Source organism: Lycium barbarum, chromosome 12 (genome assembly GCF_019175385.1).
Source record: "Lycium barbarum isolate Lr01 chromosome 12, ASM1917538v2, whole genome shotgun sequence".
Taxonomy (NCBI): domain Eukaryota; kingdom Viridiplantae; phylum Streptophyta; class Magnoliopsida; order Solanales; family Solanaceae; genus Lycium; species Lycium barbarum.
In genome coordinates this window covers 1,141,735-1,157,302 of record NC_083348.1, presented here as the reverse complement: position 1 = coordinate 1,157,302, position 15,568 = coordinate 1,141,735, and the positions used below count along the sequence as shown (strand labels likewise).

The window sequence follows — 15,568 nt, the reverse complement described above, 5'->3', positions numbered from 1 at the left end:
TCTAATTCCTATCTTTTCTCAGCGGGACCTATATGTTTCTTCTGTGACTTTTTGTTTCTCTTCCCCAACTCATGTTAACTCCCCTCATTTATCAACTCATCTGCCCAACTCCCTTTATTTTTCATCTCTCTCTCTCTCTCTCTCTCTTATTTAAACTTTTTTTTTTCATTTCAACTCTCTCCCTTTCTTTTCAACTCTTTCTTTTCTTTTTAAAGTCAACTATCTCCCTCATTTTCTACACATTCAGTAGGTCATCCCCTCCCCTTAATTCCCCTTCACTCTGATCTCTCATCTTTTTTAAAATTTTCGTAACTCACTCAGGGGCGGATCTACAGCCATGAACATCCTCGGCAAAAAATTACAATGTAAATATGAGGTAATTTTATATGTTTTATGTACATATATAGATTTTGAACACCTGAACACAAGAGTAGAGGTTGGTTTAGTGATTTAGGGGGTTCAAGATTCACCTTGAGGTTCCAAGTTCAAGCCTGGGGCACTACATATTTATATTTCGAACCCCTCAGAGAATATCTTAGATCCGCCATCTCTTTCTCTCATGGCAGGACATCCCCTCCCCTTAATCCCCTTCATTCTCTCTTTTCTTTTTGAAAAAAAAAAACACACACACACATTTTTTATACATACACAATACAGAGTCCGGAACCAAAATGACCCAATAAAAACGGACTTGAACCAAAATACCCCAGAAAAAGAATGATACAATAGTACCTTTAACGCAGTATTTCACTGCGTTAAAGGAGCTCCCTTTTTTTTTTTTGGTTAAACTCTCAAATCTTGCCCGACACACAACATATCCCTTGCTTTCTTTGACAACTTTCTTCCCTTACTTCAAATGTCTTTGAAATCTCGATTAGGATCATCAAATGTTATTTCTTACTTACCAAAACATTGTATATGTCGTGCCCTTCGTTAGTCTATTCACTGTACATTAACGGGAAATTTCCGAGGTGTAACAATGACCTCCCAGATGATCATTGCAATCAAGATACCAATATGATTGTTGTTGTGTTAGTTGGCGACATTGCAAAAATCCCAAGGTATCCCCTTTGCCTAAGTTTATTTTAATTTTGATGTTAATACGATGTTCCTCATTGCTATATGATGATATTTCAACTTCTCCAAGTACCCTATTAAAGATTGTATTACATCCGTCCTGAAAGTATATCGCAAAACCATTAGTAGGCGAAAGGCGTATCTTGGGCGTAGAAGTGCACATGAGATAGTCTACGAAAATTGCGAGGGCTCTTAAAAGACATTGCCGAGATACATGGCAGATCTACAACACTTCAATCCTGGTACCGTTGTTGAATGGAAGCTCAAATCGATACTCTTGTTGAATGGAAGCTCAAATCGAAGCCTGGTGTGCTCGGTAATATTTATAAGTTTGTGTTTTGGGCACTCAAACCATGCATTGATGGTTTTGCTCGTTGTCGATCAGTAATATCAATAGATGGAACACATGTGTACGAGGTATACGACATAAAGCTACTAATTTCAGTTGGAATGGATGCAAATAGATCTATATCGCGTCTAGCTTTTGCAATTGCAGCTAATGAGAGCACTAATACGTGGGGGTCTGTTTTTGAACAACTTGAGGCAACATATTATTAAGGATTGTATGTCATATGTGTTATATTAGACATAAATGCTGGCATATTGAGCAATATGTTTAATTTGCATGGGTGGCAGCCAATCTTTGACTACCATCATTTTTGTTTAAGACATTTGAAGGAAAACTTCCAAAAGGCATATCGAAGTCCAGCACTTTGCAATTGGATGTGGGCGGCTGCAACAGAGCATCAGGAGAAGAAGTTTCACCTGTAGATAGACATTATTAGGCGGGCGAATGGGGAAGCCTTCCACTGATTGAATAAAATTGATAAAGATAAATAGACATTACACCAGGATGAAGATAGGCGATAGGAGATACTGACAACAAACAGCTCTAAGTCATTCAATGACTTGTTGAAATCTGCACGGGGACTACCTGTCACGACCCAACCCCGTAGGCCATGACTAGTGCCCGAGCTGGACACTCGTATACACCTGTTAACTACAATCATCTATAGCTAGCATAATAAGGACTTATATATAAAAAGGCAAGACGTTGCCTTAACAGTGTCGCATATATGCATATCATGGCCGCCTGTCTCCTGAGGAGTTACAAATTTCACATCAAATATATATATATGTCTACGCAGGCCGACAAGGCTGCCACTACGCATAACATCCCAAAACATATGTATATATACGCAAGCCGACAAGGCTGCCACTACGAATGGGTACGTCCCAAAACACAAGTCATGTCTACATAGCAAAACCGCAACTATATACAGACCCACACATATGTCCACAGACCTCTAAGAGTAACGACAGTATCATATGACGGGACAGGGCCCCGCCGTACCCTGAACAAACACATACATATATAACAAAAGGGATCTATACCACAAGCTAGTCTCCGGAACAAAGGAGCACTCCAAAGTAGCTGAATAGATATCCTAGGCTGGCGGATCTCCGAAACGAGCGTCTGTACCTGCGTGCATGAAACGCAGCCCCCCGAAGAAAGGGGGGTCAGTACGGAGTATGCACTGAGCATGTAAAGCATGAAATATAGTAAATAGGATCATACTGAGACAAAGAGTGTAGGACCCAGTGTAACAACCAGAAAACCATAGGACTTACCTTTGAACATAAATCATAAGCGTCAACATCATATCCATGTCATTATAGAGTTTAATAATCATAGTTAAATAATCATTCTGTATATAACATATATAACGTGTCCCGGCCCTCTAGCGAGGGACTCGGTGAATAATGATCATACGCCATCCTGGCCGCCATCCCCATCTCATCATGTCATCATATCATCATATACATATATATATAACGTGTCCCGGCCCTCTAGTGAGGGACTCGGTGAATAATGCAGTGAATATGCGCACGAAAACATGTCCTGGCCCGGGACTCAGTGAAGGATGTAACGGTAAGCACGAGCAGAATAATAAGCAACCACATACATACAAATCATCTTTTGAGACTCGATAGATAAGTAAACTAATCAGCTCTCGAATATCAGGATAATAATCATGTTAAGTTCTTCTTAAATGTTATTACAAACTATAACAAGGAACGTTTCAGGATTCATACACATGTATCAATTTAACATGATATAGCTTATGAAAGTCAAGTATACCTCTAATTATGCAATTCTTTAGGAGTAGGAATTTCTATACATCATATTTTAGTCAATCATGTAATAGACTCGAAACAATATCTCGACTATCCTAAAAGTTCTGTCATCAAGAACGAATAAGAATCATGAGTCATGCTTGGAATTAGAGAGAATAGAATTTCCCCAAGGTTCATATCATATCTTACTTACATCTAGGAAATGCCAAAAGAAAGAAGGGATAGGCTTTACATACCTGTCGACGACTATCCGTGAGTCCTTTTTGCCTCGTCGCTCTTTTCGCCTATTTATATAAAAGTGATGTTATCGTTAGTAATTATATTTTCTAGTTCGCCACTCTATAGTTCATTCTTTTATAGGACCTACATTCCAGTCCATATATATTCTTACTTAAGTTTCCTATTATCTAACATTTTGGCGAAAATTCGACAGCACTTCCCCTATAGGTTCACCTATTCCAAATTTCCATTTGTGCTCCTGTAGACACAGAAATACCAATAAAAATATATGGGCATACTTATACTTCCAATTCCTTCAATTCAATAAAAACGACAATAGGGTCGTATCAACACAATTTCCACTTTAACTTTTCAATCTTTTCGCCATATAGTTCGGGACAACAACAACTATAATTCTACTTAAAATTAACTATCATACTTGATCAAAACAATCCCTACTCACGGCCAAAACAGCAACATAACATTACCATTTACAATTCCTTGTGTTCAACACATATCTATCAAGTTTACAAGAATCACAACAACACATTCTTTCTTTCGATTTCATGAAATGCACCGATAATCCACACGTCTAACAATTTCATTTATACAATTATAAGAACTATATTGGCATCACATTAGCTCCTACAACAGCCCACAAATCATTTCAATTTCAACTTGAATCATTAAACTTCATCTTCATTACACGTCCATAACATCAATCAACATTCAAAATAAATTAATCTATCCTTTTTACTAAAACAGTCCACGGTTTGGACTGTTCTTCTACTTCAACATATACCATTTCTTTTTCACCTCAACTCACATATTCATAATGCATACAATGCACCACAATGTCCATAACATCAACAACTAAAGCATCACATAAAACAGTCCATTAACTCTCCTAGATCAGTCCCTACACGGCTTCAATACCAAACATACAAACTTCCAAAATTTTCATTCCTTTCATACACACTACCACATTCAAACCATCCTTAATACATGTACAAGAAATTTGAGCATTACTTCATATAAGCCTATCACACACGACTTACTTTAAACTTCAACAACAACAATCCCATACCAACATGCAAAATTATACACATTCAGTTCACCATAAGACACATGAAAATGATCAACTCTTACCTTGGATACTTGGCCTTTCAACTTGTCCTCAATTTGTAACTTGACCTTTAACACTTGTTCTTGCTATATCAATGGATGCTCCACGTTATTATACACCTCCTAAGGAGTTGAATTTCTTGAGAAACTTAATTTTTTTGATCAATTAGAGCAGCTCATTCTCGGCCAGCTATGGCCGAGACTCTCCCTCTCTATCTCTAAATGTTCTTGACTTTGTGAAGATGGAAGTGGTTTGGTTAGTGATGAATGAATCAGCATTCTTATTATATATATGAGTTCCATGGGTTGGACATGTGTCCCACCCAATGTTTAAGCCAATTATAATTGGCCACATCACGGGTGGGGCCCACACGACCACTTATGGCTAGTTAATGAAGTGATTAAATTTTTATCCCACTTAATACTCTAATCATGGTTAATTAATTCCTAATCTCCAATAATATTATTATACCAAATAAAATTTATAGGAAACTTGTGACGTGAAACAAAATCGAAAGTTAAAGTCTCTACCTCGTACCTTAAAATAGTCTTGTCTTTAACTTGTCGCGTTTAGCTTAAAATATTCCAATGTATAAAAATACGGGATATAACACTACCCGTCATCGCAATAGTGAGAATGACTTTTAAGCAGGTTGTGGAGGGGTTCGTCACTAGATCAAAACATTCCAAAGGACTTGCGGCAGGCGGTCTAAAATGGATGCCAAAACCATCACAATTTTTCGAGTATCACAAATTTAAGGCTCAGCAACACGACCGGATGGAGTACAACTATGCAGGACGCATATTTGAACTCACAACAAGTGTGCACCAAGGTAAAAGAGGTAACGTCCACACAATTTGTGACATTCCAAGAACATGCACATGTGGCAAGTGGCAATCATATCACATGCCATGTTTTCAAGTGTTCAAGTGTTTTATCACAATAAGAAAGAACGCATCCACGTACGTGGTTAAGGAAGACACTTGAAAATTATGCAAAAACATATGTTGGAAGGTTCTACCCACGTGGTAGTGAGAGTTATTGGCCACCGGAGCCATTTTCCATGGTTGCAAATAAAGCATTTATTTGTAAATTAAAAAAGAAAGCATACTCATGTATTCCTAATGAAATGGATGTTCCACTAGGGAGATACACTTGAAAATGCTCATTTTGAAATTATGTTGGTCATGATAAGCGTAAGTGTCCCTTACGGCATGGTGGTCAAAATACATCTCGCGGTGGAAGTACCTCTCGTAGCGGAGGAAACTTTCGTAGTGGTGGCAGATCTAGTGGTGGTGGCACATCTCGCGGTGGTGGCGGAAGATCAACTCAAGGAGATAAATTGATGAATGTATTTTAAGTTTTTTCTTTCTTTGATGATTGTTATTTAACAAGTTTGGGTTTGTTATTAATGAACAAGTTTAAGTATTTTCATATTGTTATGAATGATGCAATTTAATTATTTTGAGATTGGTATGAATGATGCAATTTTGACTAAAAAATAACATGCTTAAATCTAAACCCTAAAACATAAGTAACTTAAAGCTAATGACGACAAGTCTTCAAACAAAAATGGACTTCGAGCACTTCACAACTACTAAAACGACAATCCAAAGTTTTGCTTATCCTTGATGTATTTAGCCTACTTTATTAATCGCACAAAAATAAGTAGGGTTCTATATAAAATATTGAAGTTTCAGAGTCCTGAAGCATGATTAATCTATGGCTATAGTACGTAAAAAAGTGTGAAAATGTAAAAGAAAGAGGAGTTTAACCAAAAGAAAAAAAAACAATAAAAAAAGGAAGAACCCCTTTAACCCAGTAAAATACTGCGTTAAAGGTACTATTGTACCATATTTTTTTTCTGGGGTATTTTGGTTCAAGTCCATTTTTATTGGGTCATTTTGGTTCATTACATATGATACAATACATACATTAAATTCTTTATAATTTACATTTTTTTTAATCTTGCCGTTGTCTCCGCTCTTCCTCCTCCGTTAAACTCCGTGGTTTCCACCTTTTTTTTGTTAAACAGATACAATTGATTTGTATTCATAACAACATATATCTACATCTTAGTTACATTAGAGTTAACGGCCTCGGGGCCATTTAGTTGTCCAAAATCATCACCCCTATGGGTGGTACCAAAATTTACAACCCAATTAAAAAGAGCACCACATTGGTTATCAAAATATACATTAGGAGGAGCTTCCAATAACTTCACTTCATCAAACAAAAGCTGCATCCGTCCTTCTTTGGCTAGCAAGTCTGCCACCTTGTTTTGCTCCCTAAAGCTATGCCTTAGCTCCGGATGACCTAGCCTTCCCATTAAGTACCTGCATTCAGAGATGATAGACATGTAAGGTAGATGGTCCTCTTTAATCATCTTAATTACCTCCATCGAGTCTGAGTTGATTTCTAATGGTGCTAGATTATGATCCACAACAATTCTGAGTCCCTGCATAATAGTTGTTAGTTCAGCAAGTGTATTGGTAATGTGAGGTAATCCTTTCATGCAACCAATTACCCAATTTCCACTTCCATCTCTAAATGCTCCTCCTATACCCCCTATTCCAGGATTTTTTTGACAAGCTCCATCAGTATTTAGCTCGAATCTATTACCATTGGGGGGTTTTCACTTAATAAAGAAAGTTATTTTCGGTTTAGGGGTATTATTGTTCCTACCTAGCATATTAAACTCAATAGCATGGTTATAAATAGTCACGACGGAGGGATAATCTCTTGTTTGATTGAAGAGGTTCTGGTTTCTATTTAACCATATTCCCCGAGGACAGAAAGGCATTAAGATTTCCCAATGGATTAGGCTATCAAAGTCCTTCTTCTTTACGCTATTCCAGGTAGCGATCCAGCTACTAGCACTAATAAAGGAGGAAGGATGAATAGGGGGATTACATTTTTGTGCCAAACAATTCCAGAACTGTCTACTAATGTAGCAGGCAAAAAATATATAATTGATATCTGCAGGTTGTTGCCCACACGAGGCATAGACAGGGTTGATATTTAAGCCTATAGAGTGAAGGTTGGCTGTTGGAAGTCTATTATGGTTCAAGATCCAAAAAAAAGTATTTTATTTTGTTGGGGGCCTTGAGATTCCGTATTCCCTTAAAATTCATAAAGAGGCCATTAGCACCATGGGCAGTTCTACTGTCTAGCATTTTATAGGTTGAGCTTGAACTAAACTTACCATTTCTAATGAGTTTTCAATAACTAAAGTCTTCCTTAGTACTGTAGGGGTTGATATAGGTGTTGTTTATCACCTCTTTTATGTTATTAGGCAATTCAAAGGAGAGGTTGGTTAGATGCCAAGTTCCATTGTGGTGTATGTCACAGTCTTTTTTTAGATGTTCTTCTATGGTTAGGGGTCCCTCAATAAATTCTCTAAGACTAGGGCAGTGAGGAATCCAGTTATCATGCCAAAGATTCACAGTATTGCCTTTATTAACCACCCATTGAGTAGCTTTCTTACAGTGTTTGTAACCTCTAGAATGTTATTCCAAGCCCTAGATATGCGTCTAATGGGATTTGTTCTACAATTTTTAGCAATTAGGGTAGAGGCCTAAAGAGAATCAGGATTATTCAGGAGTCTCCAAGTTAGACTAGTGAGATTTGTTTTGTTTTTAACTTCAGCTTTTTGAATGCCCAGTCCCCCATCTATTTTGGGTTTGGTTACAGTCTGCCAACCTATCATATGAAGCTTCTTTTTCACAGCTGTGGTTCCCCAGATGAAATTCCTTTGGACTCTATTGATTTGTTGGGTAATTTTTGTGGGAAGCTTAATATATTGCATAACATGGTTAGCGATGCTACTAAGACAAGTTTAGTGAGGACTGTCCTACCAGCTATGTTAGTCTAACTTTCAGATTATCAAGAATAAAATTGGAAATCATCATTACATGGCCTATTCTGAAGAATGGGAAATCCTAGGTACTTACCAAAATGATCATTAGTTTTTATAGACATGTATTTAGAAAGATCAGTTTTTCCCCTAGTAAGACCACTTTGGATTTGGCATAGTTGATCTTTTGACCAGAAACAATGGTAAAACTATTAAGAGTAGTCATGATAGTATGACAATTTTTATAATTAGCCCTAGCAAACAAAGTTAGATCATCTGCAAAGAACAAATGGGAGAGTTTAGGGCCATTTCTGCTAATGGAGATAGGATTCCAGTTAAGAATATCAACTTCATGATTAATACTTTTGGATAATCTTTCCATGCACAGGATGAACAGGTAGGGGGATAAGGGATCACCTTGCCTAATACCCCTAGTAGGCTTAAAGAAGTCAGTTCTTCCTCCATTCAATAATATAAAAATAAAGGAGGTGGAGATACATGAAAGAATGGGATTTGTGAGGTTGTGATGAAAATCAAAGAAATTCAGAGTGTCCTTAATAAAAGACCATTCAATTCTATCAAAAGCTTTCTTTAGGTCAATTTTAAGAGCTATATTAGCCTGCTTACCTTTCATATTCTTAAAGTGGCTAATATACTCTTGGACTATAATGGCATTGTCAACTGCCCTTATACCAGTTAGGAAGCTAGCTTGAGTAGGTCCTATGGTATTGGGAAGGAGAGGTTTAATTCTATGAACAATGATCTTTGTGATGATCTTGTATTGGGTGTTCCAAAGACCAATGGGTCTAAAGTTTTTAAGGGTGGTAGCATTAGCAGATTTAGGAATCAAGCAAAGATATGTGGTGTTCACTTCCTCTTTCATGGTGCTGGTTTGGAAAACTTCTCTGCAAAACATAGTTAGGGGTTTATGAATGTCATCCTAGAACTTTTGGTAGAAGAAGGGATGGAAACCACTAGGTCCAGGAGCATTGAAAGGTTTAAAGGAACAGACAATCTGCTTAATTTCCTCATCCCTTAGATACCTACTTAGGATGTTCTTTTCTGTCTCAGTTAAACTACCTCTAATACAAGGATTGGAGTTGAGTAATCTATTAGCATGAAGATGATCAGTGGTATACGACTTCTGGTAAAAACTAGAAATAGAGTTTTTAATGGCACTAGTGTCATGAATCCAGTTGCCTACATCGTCCTTAAGGGCTAGAATCCTATTTTCCCTTCTTCTATTAAGAGTTGATGTGTGGAAAAATATGGTGTTAGAGTCTCCTTCTTTTAATCAGGAGATTCTGGATTTTAATCTCCAAAATTCAGCCTCTTGCCTAAGGATTTCATTCTACTCAATTTGGAGAGTGTTCTCTAGGTTTTGAACGAAGGTTTTATGGGGGTAGTGTAGAGATTTTTGGATACCTTCTAATCTAGCTAAGATATGTCTCTTTTTGTGGTATATATTTCCAAAAACCTCTTTATTCCATTGAGTGATTCTATGTTTGAAGGAAGAGGTATCTCTAGTGAGGTCTTGGGAGTCTTGGAAGCTTTCTTTCACTAGATGTCTAAAATCAGGGTGATGCCACCACATGGATTCTAACCTAAAAGGTTTATCATTGGGGTTCAGGTATGTATTAGTAAGTTTGATTTGGAGGGGACAATGGTCAAAGTGAATTCTTGGTAGATTAGTGACTGTAGCATCAGGGTAGAGTTGGAGCCGCTCTTCATTAGCAAAGCATCTATCTAGCCTTTCAAGGATGAGATTCTGCCTATTCCTATATCTTTTATTTGTCCAGGTATAATGACTGCCTTTGAAGCCTAAGTCAACTAGTTTACAGTGGTTAATACATCTCCAAAAACAGTTAGCTCTACTATTATTAATATGATTACCTCCGAACTTATCAGAAGCTCTAAGGATTTCATTAAAGTCCCCACCTATTAGCCAGGAACCGTTAATATTATTAGAGAAAGTACACAGTTCTTCCCATAAAAGTTTCCTATCATTCAAAGTATTGCTAGCATAAATTACACTACCACTGCTGGTTAGAGTTATTTACCTTAACAATAGCATGAATGCTCTGGTTAGTGATAGTGAGGTCTTCAATCTTCAAGTAGTCATCCTTCCATAGGATGACTAATCCTCTAGAGTTCCCCACTGCTGGGCTTTGGATCACAAAGTTGAAACCAAGTTGCTGAGCAATATATTTGTGCTCAGTCATCTTGGTTTCAAGCAGAACAAGCATATCAGGCTTGTGTAATCCTATCATGGCAGTACAATGCCTTCTAAATTCTAAATTTTTGGCTCCTCTAGCATTCCAAATTATAAAATCCATCAGATTAATTTTTTGTGGTTTTGGGGTTTCCCTCCTTACCCTCTTCCCCTTCCCTGTTGTAGTTGTGGTGATCCATAAGGTCACTTTGGTCAGAGGGGAAAGTGTGGGGTTCAGAACCACAACAAAATTCCCTGTCATAATGTCTATTGGGAATTTCAGGCCCATTCCAAATTTGATCAAAAGTCTGGGGCACATCACAATCAGCAACTCGCTCCTTGGTGTCACGACCCGACTAGGGGCCGTGATGAGTACCCGATACTTGTACCGAGCACCCCTTATCTATCGTATTACCTGTACCTCTTAGCAAGCCGTGTAAACCGAGCCATTTTTTTTTTCCTTGAACATAAACTAATAAACTCCGTTATTACCTTGTACAACAATATTAACATGCCAAAACACTATACATATATCTGTACCTGACTGACTGTACGTATCTGTCTACGAGCCTCTAGACATAGTACACTTATACATAGAAAGGGTCGGGTACTGCCGTGCCCGAATATACATACACAAAATAGTACCGCGGAAGTGAGGCTCCGGAACAACTGGAGCACTGTAGAGTACCGCTGGTAGAGCTCCTAAGGATCAAGTCCACCTGTCTGCTGACCTGCGCGGCATGAAACGCAGCGTCCACAAGAAGGGACGTCAGTACGAATAGTGTACCGAGTATGTAAGGCATGGAAGACAATGCAAGAAATAACATAGAGTGCGATTAATAATATCATGGAGTCACAGGACATATAACGAGGCAAGAAAGTAACCTGTACATAGGAAGGCCCCTTTTTGGGCGGCTATCATGCATGGCTTGTCTTTCCCTTTTAAAAACGTTTCCCCTCCATGAACGTAGAAAATAGAACTTATATTATGTCGTATCTTGTCGTATCGTGTCCTATCGTGCCCTATCGTATCCTATCGTGGCATATCAGGTCGTATCCTATCGTGGCATATCAGGTCGTATCCTATCGTGTCTTATCATGGCATATTATATCGTGTAATGTCATATCTTACTACAGCATGTCGTGTCGTGTTATATCATGTCAATGTCATAGTATAGTGTGTCATAGTGTATCATGCCATAGCGTAACTTGTCATATCATAGCATAGCTTATCATATCATAGCATAGCTTGTCGTAGCGTATCATATCATGGCATAGCGTATCATATCATATCATATCATAGCTTAGCTTTCCGTTGAAAATCTTTTCTTGTTCATATATATATAAAAATAGAACATGTCATATTGCCGAGGCGTCGGCAGCCGATCCATTTAGCCATAAATACACATCCCGCGTCCGGGCATCCCGCGTCCGGGACGATATCATGTCATGTAATGCCAACTGATCAGGTGGATATGCGTGTATAACGCTCTGCCCTTATTCCCATCTTCCCCGTATACATATGCATACATCATGTACATATATCAGCGTCTATAGCGCTCTGAGTCTTTTATCATATACATATACTGGTATCATGTACGTATATCAGCGACTATAGCGCTCTGGATCTTTTATCATATACATATACGTGTATCACGTACATATATCAGCGTCTACAGCGCTCTGGATCTTTCATCGTATACATATACGTATATCATGTACATATTTTATAAACATATATATATCTTATATACATATACATGTCTTATATACTTTTACATATCTTATATACATATACATATTTTATATACATATACATATTTCCATTAGAATGGTACAGTACTTATCGTTTGATAATCGGAACGAGGATCAAAAGTTTCCTTTGGATTCTACTCCAAAATAAGTCAAACGGAGCAATAGGGAAAATCCGGGAACAATGGGCCCACCTCGGGTCAAATGAGGCGGCGTACCAAATTTACGTACATTATATTTCATGACGTCACTTGTGTGGGTTTTAAGGTAGTCGGGTCCTATTTGTGCAAGTTCTAGATGTTTAGGCAATTTTTCAACATTTCATACAATATTTAATTCAATTCTACTGAATGAAAAAGGGGAAACTTTGGGTGCGGATTTCGGAGAATAGAGTTGTCCCCGAGGCTCGTATCCAACTTATTACGTTTAAGACATGCCATAGAAGGAAGGGTGAAGCCTTACATACCTTTTCCGATTCATACACGTCTCCAAAATCAAGTTTCAAGTTCGCCAAAATCTACAATTTGGTCACAATTACCAAATGTTAATTGTAAGGCTTTAAGATTTCAATCTTAACCAATACTTGTCTACAAAAATTTGGGCAGCATCTCCCCTATAAATACACTATCCCCAAAATTCAACTTAGCCAATTTTTTTATCAACAACAATCCGGGAATTCAACCCGGCCAAACTATCAACACAATGACAACAACCATGACTACAAAACACAATATAACACAACTAGTCTTCTTTCCAACATAATGCAATAGCTTTCATTCCAACTTCACATTTCCAAAATCAATCTCAATGTTTTTACATTCATTACTAATCAAGATCATTACAATATAATTCGGAAGCATTTCGTATCATTTCTATCAAATATTCACAAGATATACAAAATATACAAACTTTCCACCAAAACCATAATCCATCCAAAACTTCTAATCTTCAATCTACATATTCATAACATATTTCCATCTTCCAATTTCATCAACCATAATCATAATTTGCACCTTAATAATTTCATTTTCATAATTACATAAATCTACCATAAAATCACAAAACTTCTCATAACCACTTAACAACCAATCTTTCATGCCAATATGGACTATTATCCTTCCAAATTCACCAACTAACATAATAATTTACATTTAAAACTCCACTTCTATAATTACATAAAAACTTCATTAAAATCATATAATTTCCTATAACTATTCCCAATAATTTTCCATGCCAACTTGAACCACTTTCTTCCATTTCCAATATAAATTTCACCATAACCACAACTAGAATACAACATAAAATTCAACTCATATTATTTATACAACAATATACATATATGTCCACTTACATATATGCACACCCACTTTGTAAACTTCCATATTTCCATAAATTCTACTCATTTCTACATACTACAACATAAACCAACCTTCATAACATAATAAAAAGGGATTAATTCTTACCTTTTTCTACAATCTTCTTCACTTGACCAAGTTGTCAACTTGAAGAAACAAGTGTTCTTTCTTCCAAAATAATTACACCAAGTTGTAAAGGACCCTTGAATTAGTAGAAATACCACAAGAAAATAATTTTTGGGATAAAATTTCAAAGGGTCAATTTTTTTCTCCATGGCCGTATGGCCTTTAGTTCTTTTGCTCTTGTTTCTTTTGTTCACTCTTTCTCAATTTGTCTTGAAACTTCTATATGTTTCAAGACAATTAAATGGTCCCTTTTATTTAATTATCACATGGATAATTCACTTGGGCTTGGGTCCTTTTTATGGACCATGGCCGGATGTCCCCTATTGGGCCTGATTTTTCTCTTCATTTTTTTTTGGGGCCAACTCGGTTAATCCCGAGTTGGGCCTAGCCCACTGACCTTTCGACCTTAAAACGTCCATATCTCCTTGTACCGATGTCACCTGGGAACCCACGACCTATGGTTGGAAAGCTAATTCAATTATCTACAACTTCTATTTCTTGGTATTTTCCAAATTCCAAACTTATAATACCGTTTTTTCCCCTAGAATTCAGATCACCCGAAAACGTTTTCTTAAAAATATTCGTTTGGAGGACTTCCACTTTGATTTGGCCCAAGGGTCCTTCTTGAGTTGTGTTTAACTTCACATATGTGATTCATATGACTTTTCAGATGTCCAAAAAAAATCTCGATGTGTGGGCCCCACCTCAGCTTACAAATAATCTGACGAAAAAAAAAATACGGGATATAACACTTGGACCATTGAACTCCACCATATGGAGTTCCTCCAGGTTATTACTGATGATTATGGCACATGCATGGAGGTGAGCATCGCCTCTAGGTCCTTGTTTTGTGCTCTTAAGGTCTGGAGAGTGATGTTTTGGGAGGTGGAAGCCTCTGTGGTCTGGGTAGGTGTGGTCAATATTGTTCCATTTTCATGTTGTCCTGGGGTACTGGTGAAGTCCATGGTACAAAGGTTGGGGGTAGGGATGGTAACTGATCTACATGTGGGAAGAAAGGGAGGGATTGAGTCACATTTGTCATTATGTTCGAGATGAGGTTTGCATGCATGGCTTCTAGGGTTGTCTGGTCCATGGTTTGGAGTAGTGTTTGTAGCCAGACATTGTGGCCATAGTTGTCCATGCCATTGTTGAGCCCCTGGGTCACCATGTGGGCCAGAAAGCGCGCATCTTTCACTATTAATAGGACATCACTCCTCTCCACTTGAACACTCAGGGCCATGGAGTGTCCCTGAAGACCCATCTAGCCATGAGGCGGGGAGATGATCTGGAAGTAGTGGAGCAGTGATGTACATTAAAGGTAAAAGGTTCTCTGCCATTAGTGGTATCTGGGTTATCAGAGAAAAAAGTAGAAGTACTAATAGTGTCAGAGTTATTAGAGAAAAGGGTTTGATTTTTAAAACTAGTAAGGTTTTGCTCCTTATAAAGATAAGAAGAATTTTTTGAAAATAGCTTATCATTTAATGCCGACTCCTCGTTAGTGGAGTTTATAATCATGCCTGCCCCAGTGAAATGATTAGTATAGGGTGGACATGTGATATCCTTCATCGGATTTGGGAAATCCGCTGCTTGAGCTTTCATATAAGTGGTTATAGGGAAATGGGGAAGTATTTTAGAGGGAGGGAGAGTATTTTTTACCTCGTTAATGATGAGGTTTTTTTCTGATTGGGTAGAAGAACCAGTTGACT

General features: G+C 37.6%; 1 long non-coding RNA gene across 1 annotated transcript; it reads right to left on the bottom strand.

The window, feature by feature from the left end:
- Window positions 1-11,075: 11,075 nt before the first annotated feature.
- Window positions 11,076-14,580, bottom strand: LOC132622502 (uncharacterized). The gene is made up of 3 exons (XR_009575917.1): window positions 13,845-14,580; window positions 12,848-12,898; window positions 11,076-11,360 (listed from the first exon to the last, which is right to left on the bottom strand). It is a non-coding gene; the product is annotated as an uncharacterized LOC132622502 (long non-coding RNA).
- Between the last annotated feature and the right edge of the window lie 988 nt (window positions 14,581-15,568).